This window comes from Acomys minous (assembly GCF_964271855.1).
Source record: "Acomys minous genome assembly, chromosome: 10".
NCBI classification, from domain to species: domain Eukaryota; kingdom Metazoa; phylum Chordata; class Mammalia; order Rodentia; family Muridae; genus Acomys; species Acomys minous.
Window position 1 is genome coordinate 115,050,781 of NC_140491.1, and position 9,330 is coordinate 115,060,110.

At 40.7% G+C, this 9,330-nt stretch overlaps 1 long non-coding RNA gene across 1 annotated transcript; it reads left to right on the plus strand.

Annotated features, from left to right (window-relative positions):
- The first annotated feature begins 5,781 nt into the window (after positions 1-5,781).
- LOC311606906 lies at positions 5,782-7,584 on the plus strand. Its single transcript, XR_014782458.1, has 2 exons — positions 5,782-6,085; positions 7,278-7,584. It is a non-coding gene; the product is annotated as an uncharacterized lncRNA (long non-coding RNA).
- Positions 7,585-9,330: the final 1,746 nt, after the last annotated feature.

Genomic DNA, 9,330 nt, shown 5'->3' on the forward strand with positions numbered 1-9,330 from the left:
CATCGCTCTTGGTAAGTTGCCCGAATGCATACAGCGGGAGGCAGTGGGATTCCAGACATCCTAAGTTAACGTTTAAATTCCGCTTTTGGAGTTTTGGACTCCACGGGTTGGGAGAGAGGGGAGCAGGGAGGACAGAGGGAAAGGAAGAGAGCAAGAGAGGAAGACCATGAGAGCCGAGCACATCTTGGCAGTGCTCCAGAGGGGCACATGTCTGCCAAATCCAGAGGAAGTGAGGGAGTGTGAAAAATGGATATGATGAAGATATATCATATGAGGCTGGAAAGATGGCTCAGTGGCTAAGAGCATTTGCTGATCTTCCAAATGACTGATGTTTGCTTCCTAGCATCCTAACTCAGTTGCTTACAGCTGCATGTAACTCCCTGTCTAGGAGATCTAATGCCCTCCATGTGTACACACACACACACACACACACACACACACACACACACACACACACACACACGTGTACTTCAGTAAGAATAAAAACAATAAATTGTAGGTTTATAAATTTTTAAAATAATAAATTAAAAATATTTTTTAATTATGTCATGTCTTTCAGGTACAGATTTGGGGTTAATGATTGTTTAACACTATGGGGGAAATTATCAGTCTTAAAATGATAAGACTACAAATTACAGAATGTGCGCTTTTTAAATGTATCTTTGATAGATAGTCTATGTGGGCTTATGCTTTTATCTCATTTGCATGGTACCAAATTGACTTATAGGTAAACACTGGCAGAAAATAAAAAGTAAAGTTGGCCAGTGAGATTGTGTAACCTGAATTTTTTTGGTTGTTTTTTGTTTGTTTATCTGTTGTTTGTTTTCTAAGACAGGGTTTCTCTTTATAGCCTTGGCTTCCCTGGACTCACTTTGTGGATCAGGCTGGCCTTGAACTCACAAAGATCCACCTGCCTCTGCCTCCACAAGTGCTGGGATTATAGGCGTGTGCCACCATGCTCAGCTATAACTTGAATTTTAAAAACAAGAAGTCTTGGCTCTGGCAGCCTAGTTAGCATGGGACACTAGTCCCAATATGCCAATTAAAGAGATGGTAATGATGAAAAGGCACAGAAAAGACATGAAAGGATGTGTAATTGTATGGTTTAGTCAATGTGCTGCTGGCTGATTTGCCATGTTTCTCCGCCATATTGAACCCCTATCCTCCTGGGACTGAAAGACCCAAAACAAGCTTTTTATCTTAAAGTTGCCTTGGTTGTGGTGTTCAATCCCAGGAACAGATTAATTAACACTGAAGCACATAACCCAAATTAGAAAAAAATGCCAGAATGTGATCATACTTTGTCTTTGCCTCGAAATCCCGAATGAGTGATGAACCTTTTTAAATAAACAAAGGCAGGGAAGTTGCCATGAAGAGGACCAGGGCAGTTTGCCATGAGGACAGAGTTACAGCAGAAGGCCAAGGCAAGACCAAGATGTTGCTGCTGCTCATCAAAGAAGCCTACAAGTTACAGCAAATGGAGATCATAATAGAAAGCCACACCAGGGCACACTGCAGACATCGATGGATTGAGGGGACCCCAGCCCCAGTGGATAGTACTTGCCGCACAGCTCCCGCATCTATGGCTTGAGGAACACTGTGGTGGAGGAGAGTAAAAGGCTGTAAGAGCCAGAATATAAGAAAGTCTGCAGGGGCTGGGGAGATGGCTCAGAAGTTAAGAGTGCCCGCCTGCTCTTCCAAAGGTCCTGAGTTTAATTCCCAGACACCATCTGGTGGCTCACAGTCATTTATAAGGTGATCTGATGTTCTCTTCTAGTGTGAAGGTGTACGTGGAGGCAGAACATTGTATAATAATAATAAATAAATAAATCTTTTTTTTTTTAAGTATGCTGTGTGTCTTTCTCTCTGCATAAACAAGACCTGAATAAAAGGTAGGGGGCGGGGAAATCTCACTTCTAGACAACCAACACCTGCATAGAGAGGAAGAGCCTCCTGATTGGTTATACAATTATACAATACAGAGTGTCAGTTCTGAAACCATGTACACACAAATAACAAAAAGGGACCCAGCAGCAGGTGTGTGTGTGTGTGTGTGTGTGTGTAAAATAAAGAAAAGTCTATCACTCTGACAACATGTTGAGATGGGGTAGGGGAAATAGTTGAGGCTAGAGGGAAGAAAGGAAAGTAGGGAAGTGATACAGTTATATTTTATTTTAGAATATAAACTACATTTAACTTTAAAATATAAAATACATTAAAAAAACAAAAACCGTTTGTAAATGTTTTCTTATATAAAAGATGTGACTCTTAATGACTCAGTCAACTGAAATGTTTCCTGGTAAATTAACACTTGTTGTTGTTGTTTTTTTTTTTTTTGTATGTATAGTTGTTAGACATTTAAGATACAATGTCTGTTTTTTATGTGTTTCTGAAACATTTCTTAGGCTTTCATTGGCATATAACTATTATATTTTTAATGTTTTCCAAAGTTTTAAAAGAAGACAGAAAACAAAACAAAACAACAACAATAAAATCAAGTAAGAAAAGAAGATATAGCCAGGCATGGTGATGTATACCTTTAATCCCAGTATTCGGGAGGCAGAGGCAGGCGGATCCCTTTGAGTTCGAGGCCAGCCTGGTCTACAAAGTGAGTTCAGGACAGCCAAGGCTACACAGAGAAACCTTGTCTTGAAGAACCAAAAAGAAAAAAGAAAAGAAAAGAAAACATAAAAAGCTATAGCTGTAGAATATATTTTTGTTAAGGTTTTTTTTTAAGGTAATGTCTTCTGATGAGGAAGGATTTAGATGATAGTTTTTTCCTAAAATACTGTTCTAAAATGGAAGTAGAAAGAGTTTAGAGGCCTGGGGAGAGAGCTCAGCAGGTGAGAGCACTGGCTGCTTTTCTGGAAGACCTTGACTCAGTTCAATTCCCAGTACCCACATGATGGCTCACAACTGTCCGTAACTCTAGCCCCAAGGACCTCATGCCTTCTTCTTGCCTCTGTTATTACCAACCACTCAAAGCACACACAGAAACATCCACAGACAACATTAATACCCATAAAACAAAGAATAATTTTTAATTAATTAACTTAATTATTTGGGCTCTTTTGATATAGGCTTTTTCTATGCAGCCCTGGCTAGCCTCGAACTCACTATGTAAACCACACTGGCTTTGAATTCACGGAGATCCTCAATTGGGCTTGGATAATTTATAAAATTTAAGGACAAAAAAAAGGAAGAAGTGAGAACAAAACCAGCCAGCCTAAGTCCAAGTAAGTTACAGAAAGACTTGAGACATAAAATGTAATGAAGGTATACACTTTAGTTAGGGTTTCTATGGCTGTATGAAAGCACCAGCCACCAAAAGTAACTTGGGGAAGGCAGGGATTATTTCATTTTATAATTCTCAGGCTAAGCCCCATCACTGAGGGAAGTCATGGCAGGAACTCAAACAGGAACTGAGGCAGAGACCATGGAGGAACACGGTTATTGGCTTCCTCAGTTTGCGTTCTTACCCAACTCAGGACCACCTCCCCAAGGGTGGCCCTGCCCCCAGAGAACTGCTCCCCTGCCGCCTCACATCAATTATTATTGAAGAAAATACCCTGCAGATGTGTCTACTGGCAAACTAATAGAGGCATTTTCTCCACTGAAATTTGTCAAGTTGACCAAACAAACAAACAAAAGAAACCCACCAGGGCAGCATGTAGAAACCATTTAAAATGACCAGGAGAAACTATTATATAGACACACTCGCTAACCTTAACCCCTGGAATAACATATTTCTTAGACTAAAGGAAGAGGAATCTACATGGGCAATGCTTGTGTAAAGCCAGCTAACTGACAAAGAACTGCACTCAGTGGGTGCTAAGAAAACAGACTATGCTCTCTGCAAAGGAAAATCACTGTAAGGGATGATGCCCTTCCCTCTCAAAGAGGATGGAACTTCAGCTCCAGAGATGGCTTCCCTTAAAGACTTAAGCTCCGCAATGCTCCCTTGCGAAAACCCCACTCAAGAGACCTCAGACGGTCAGCACAGTGCTTACGCTGGCTCTCAGTGCACAAGTGAAAATGCTAATTGCCTTCCCCATCATGGGCTTCATTCTCTGCTTAATAACTCAGAACCTCCTACTGAGTAGAACTGTGTGGTAATCAGTGCTGGTGGGAATGTCTAAGGTGAAAGGAGTTATGGTCAGCCTCAGTTTTGGGACTCACCCTATAAATGGCCTAGCAACATTGGGAGTGTGTGCCCAACAGTTAGATGGAGAGAGAATATCTTGTGCATTGAATGTCTGCAACACCTGTCAATTAAAAAAAAAAAACCTATGGCCTATATAAAAGGGTAGAATAAAAGGTGGGACATCTAGCAGGCAGAAAGGATCCTGGGATGGAGGCAGATGTGGAGAGATTCACCCCAGGAAGATGTGAGGAGGACAGACACATGGTACCTGAGCACAGGTAACCAGCCATGTGACAGAATGTAGATTAGTATAAACGGGTTGTTTTACGTTATGAGTTAGTCAGAGAAGAGCCTAGCTATTTGGCCATTGTATCTGAAAATATATTTTGAGTCTCAGGAGTCTTTTGGGGCTGGGAAGAAAAATCTCCACAACAGTTAGAGAATATTCCTGGACCTATGGTTTCCTTCTCCTGCTAAAATATGATACATGTAAATGACACCAACTTAGTCGTAACAGCTAAAAAAAAAAAAGTGCTGACAGATGAGCTGTCTTAAGGATGTAAATATTTTGTGTTTGCTGTTCCTTCTCAGGATGAACTCCAAAGCTACTCTCTAAAATAGACGTTGACCCTTCTGAGTTTTTGAAGCCTTGCAAACACCTTCATGGGATGGAGAGACGGCTCCAAGGTTAAGAGAAATTGTTGCTTGTCCAGAGGATCCGCGTTCAGTTCCCAGCACCCACATGTTGGCTCACAACCATCCATCTGTCTCTTCAGTTCCAGGGGATCTCACACCATCTTCTGGCCTCTGTGGGTACCAGGCATGCGTGTGGGACACATACATAGATGTGAAACCCTCATACAAATAATTATTTTTAAAAGAACTTTATAAATATGACATTTATACCTTGAAAACTTCTCATAGGCAAACCCAACAACAACAACAAAATACTTAAAAGCTTCCCTTCAAACACGAAAAAAGTATGTATCATCTTTTTTTTTTTTTTCTCAAGACAGTGTCTCTCTGTGTTAGCCTTGGCTGTCCTAGAGTGCTTTATCTGCAGGTATCAGATCTCATTATAGATTGTGTGAGCCACCATGTGGTTGTTGGGGATTGAACTCAGGACCTCTGGAAGAGCAAGAGGTGCTCTTAACCACTGAGCCATCTCTCCTTAAATACATGGAGAAGCCCTTTCTTCAAATCTGTGAGTAGTTGCAACCTCACTTTATGTTGGTACTCAATAGTTACAACTGCGCATTATGGTTTTTAATCTATCCCTTCATTTGATTCCTACCTAAAACTGTGTTTCTGTATTTTGCCACATTCTTGATATATATTTGTTTGCTTTGGGATTTTGTTTTATTGTTGGTGTGTGTGTGTGTGTGTGTGTGTGTGTGTGTGTGTGTGTGTGTGTTTGGGGGGGTATTTGTTTTTCATTTGTTTGTTAATTTGTTTCACTATCCAAGGGATCATATGCTTAGAGCGGCCTTACATAAGGATGTTCTGCTTTGATGAGTATGGCCACGGCTTTCATGTATCCTGGCCTTCCTGGTCCATTGTTTCTCATAATCACATTAATCTCTTTTAGGCTTTATATTTTGAATATGTAAAATTTGTGTCTTCTAGAATATATGACAGTTTCAAACTAAACTCCTTACGATGCAAGGATCCCAGCCAGTTTCTAACACAGGGAATCCAAAGCTTCCTCCTCAACTTACGGCTCCAGGTCCACACCCCTCATCACATGGAAGACATCGGAGAAGACTGTTCTCCCTCCTCTCACAGGGCACAGCTGTGGCAAGAGAACAGGCAGAGAGAAGCGTATCAAGATTACCACAGGAAGGAAACCAGTAACAGAAAAGAACTAGAAGCACCCAACCAGCGGCTGTGTGGAAGGGACAGTGAGAAGAGCCTGTGACCTGCAAATGTGGGAGAAAGCAGGTACTGTGAAAATGATGCCTAAAGGGTTGCGACTCTAACAGTCCAGGGCCACCCAGTTTTTAACCTTTTCTAGCTCTCACGCCCATTCCCACCCTCAGATATGCCCTCTTAACCAACTGGCTCTTTGTCCCACTACCCATGTGACCCTGGTCCAAGCCTTTGTTCCAGTACCGGAGACCCTAGAGATGCCACGCAGACTCTGATCCGGGCCTATGATATTTTGTTCTCACACAATTTTCTTTTCTCGAGACAGGGTTTCTTTGTGTTAGCCTTGATGGTCCTGGACTCACTTTGTACACCAGGCTGGCCTCGAACTCACAGAGATCCGCCTGCCTCTGCCTCCCAAGTGCTGGGATTAAAGGCGTGCACCACCGCGGCCAGCTCAGAAATGCTTTTCATACATAAAGCAAGGGTATTACTTTCTTGGCACAAGCTGTGAAAATAGATGTCTAGGACCTCAGACCCCTCTTGTTGTGGGTACTTTATTTGCCTGTTATTCTGGTTTTAATACACTTCCTCCCTAAAACTTTCCCATATCATATGGAGGTAGCTAATTATAATTCTTGAACCAACATGTGGATTAACAAAAATGAGAACCAAAAGTGTGTGTGTTTGTGTGTGTGTGTTGTGCTGTGTTGTGTTCTGTAGGAGTTTTAAAGCTCAGATTTTTATATAACTGGAATCATTGTATGCACAAATTTGAGCTCTGTTTTGCTCCTTTCTATTCTATCAAAAATGTTTATATTTTATTTAAAACTTTTCATGCACATATTTTTAAAAGACGCTCTGTCGAGTGGCTAACAGATCTTTTTACTAATCATTTGTGATGTGGTATAAAGCAGGATTTTAAGTATACGAGTCAGTCATGCCTTTGCGATCTGTAAACTAATCAGCTGATCTGCTCTGAGCTGGTACCTAAGGGCCATTGCAATCAGTAAATTATATAGCATGTCACACTTCATCAATTTTTACCATATTAATGGTGATTACATGAGTCTTGAGTTTCACGGGGAAATCAAATAATTGACCGCAGCTGGCAATATTTTATTTTACATGGAACACCACTGCTGGAGACTTTCAGCCTAACCTTTAACAGCGCTTTAATTGGCGACAAGCATGCAGGGGCAGTGCCGTGGGCTGGCTGATTTGCTCTCCTGTGCTAACTTTTCCTTTTGTCTCTGAATATTTTCAGAAGTACTTGCAAGTATTACCCAGCCTTCACTGAGGTCAAGGGGAGCACAGGAATGCAACAAGCTTTGTTCTGACATGAAAAACAAACCTTTGACCGTGCAAGAGGTCACATAGGCGTTTTCTCCTTCAGGGATGCCTGGAAACAAATTTGATCTCTCAGCATTTATAGCTACTCCAAATCATTAAGTGGGGACAGTCCATCAAAGAACAAGTTTTGAGTACTATGTGTTCTTGCCATGGGATTTTCATAAGGAAAGATGAAATCAAAATGATAAGTGCAAAAGAGAAATAAAAATGTTTTCTGCTTATATGGCCTCCTCCGAGTCACCATGTGTTACCAGGATCAAATGATTAAATACAGAAGTGCTCCGAGTTCGCGTGGAAGCGATGCGGTGTGGTTAAACATGTTTATCCATGCTGCGGGAATATTAAGATGTGTTTATCCATGCTGCGGGAATATTAAGATGTGTTTACCCATGCTGCGGGAATATTAAGATGTAGTTGTAATCATTTTGGCACTAGAAAGAAAACTCCAATCCATTTTGTTGGCACAGTCTCCCAATCCAAATCAACATGTTGTATGATGTAGACTTTAATTATACCAAAAATAATTAGTTTTCACTGGACACTGTAAGGAGAAGAAAATAAATAGGCAGACATGCTCATGATTTACCTAAAACAGACACTGAAACAAGGAACCCACTCTCATTAGAGCTGCTTTCTACTTGGCAGAACAAAGAATGTCGCTGTCTACAGTAAAGGCTTGAAATAGCACAAATAATCCTTCAAAAATTAGATAACCACAATGTGGCATTCCACATTCTTAAAATTTAACTGAACTGAGGTCAGAGGAATAAAAATATTTTCACTTTTAAAAATAATGTATATATGTGTGTGTGTGTGTGTGTGTGTGTGTGTGTGTGTGTGTGTATAAACACTCTCCATAAAGTCTAGCTTCTACAAAATAATGGTTTTTAAAAACTCTGATCAAGCATGTTAAAGTTTGTGCCTTTCTTCATATATGTTGCATAATAAAAACCATAGTAAATTATTTTCAAGTTTATAATGTCTGGTTTTGTGAGAAATGACTTTTAAAATAACTGTTCTATTTTTAGCAGCCTTCAAGTTTTTGCTTTCGATATTTTCCATATCTTTTTTTTTTTTTTAAAGAAAATGTTGACTGGCAACTTTAAATAAACCTTTCATTTTTGTGGGCAATTTTTCATGGTCTGCCCTGGGTTAACCCAGACTCTGCTGTGGCACACACTCCACCGGCAGTGATCAGTGTTAGGGGTGCAAGAAATCTCATGGGTAAATTATCCCCTGAATAATTTCAATTACACGCAAAAGTGAGGTGCCCTTCAGAACCTAGAATAGTCTATAATATTGTAAAGTAGGAAAGTACAAGTCAAAATCATAAGCTATCAGTAATAGCAGAATAACTTCATTTTTAAAACCGGTAACTTAAGTTTATGTAACCATAGCCAGTGTAGATTTTCTTTTTTCTTTTCTTTTCTTTTAATCTAATCTAAATGTGGCAGCCTGGCAGCCCTTCCCTTCTGGTGTCCCACTGGAGCAGTAGCATCAGCAATGTATCTTTTGTGCCCTCACATGTGGGAACTTAGTAACCTTTCTGCCACCACAATTAGAACAAAGAAGTATGCCTCCATTCAGCGCAGTTTTTCACCAACAGCCGGCCCAGGCCTGGAGCAGTTACTAGGCTTGTTCTGATCTGGTTCATTGTGTTTCTGCCTTGGTAAATAAGCCCGCAGCCAGCCAGTGTTCTCAAGCTTAAGGCTAGACACCGGTTTATAGAGCAAAAGGCAACAGGGCCATTTAACTTTTGGCTAAGTGCTTTTTCTGTTAACTGGGCCACACATTCTTAATAGGCACTACTGCACAGGGTTTGGTCCTGAGAAGATTTGCAAGCCTTTTGTGTGTCTTTTGTGAGTTCCAGCATACAGCTTACCACTGGTTTAGCAGACTGCCTTTCTACAAGACCTTCCTTAATTGCTTTTCATGCTTAGCTGGGAGGAACAGCAGGCGGTCTTGAA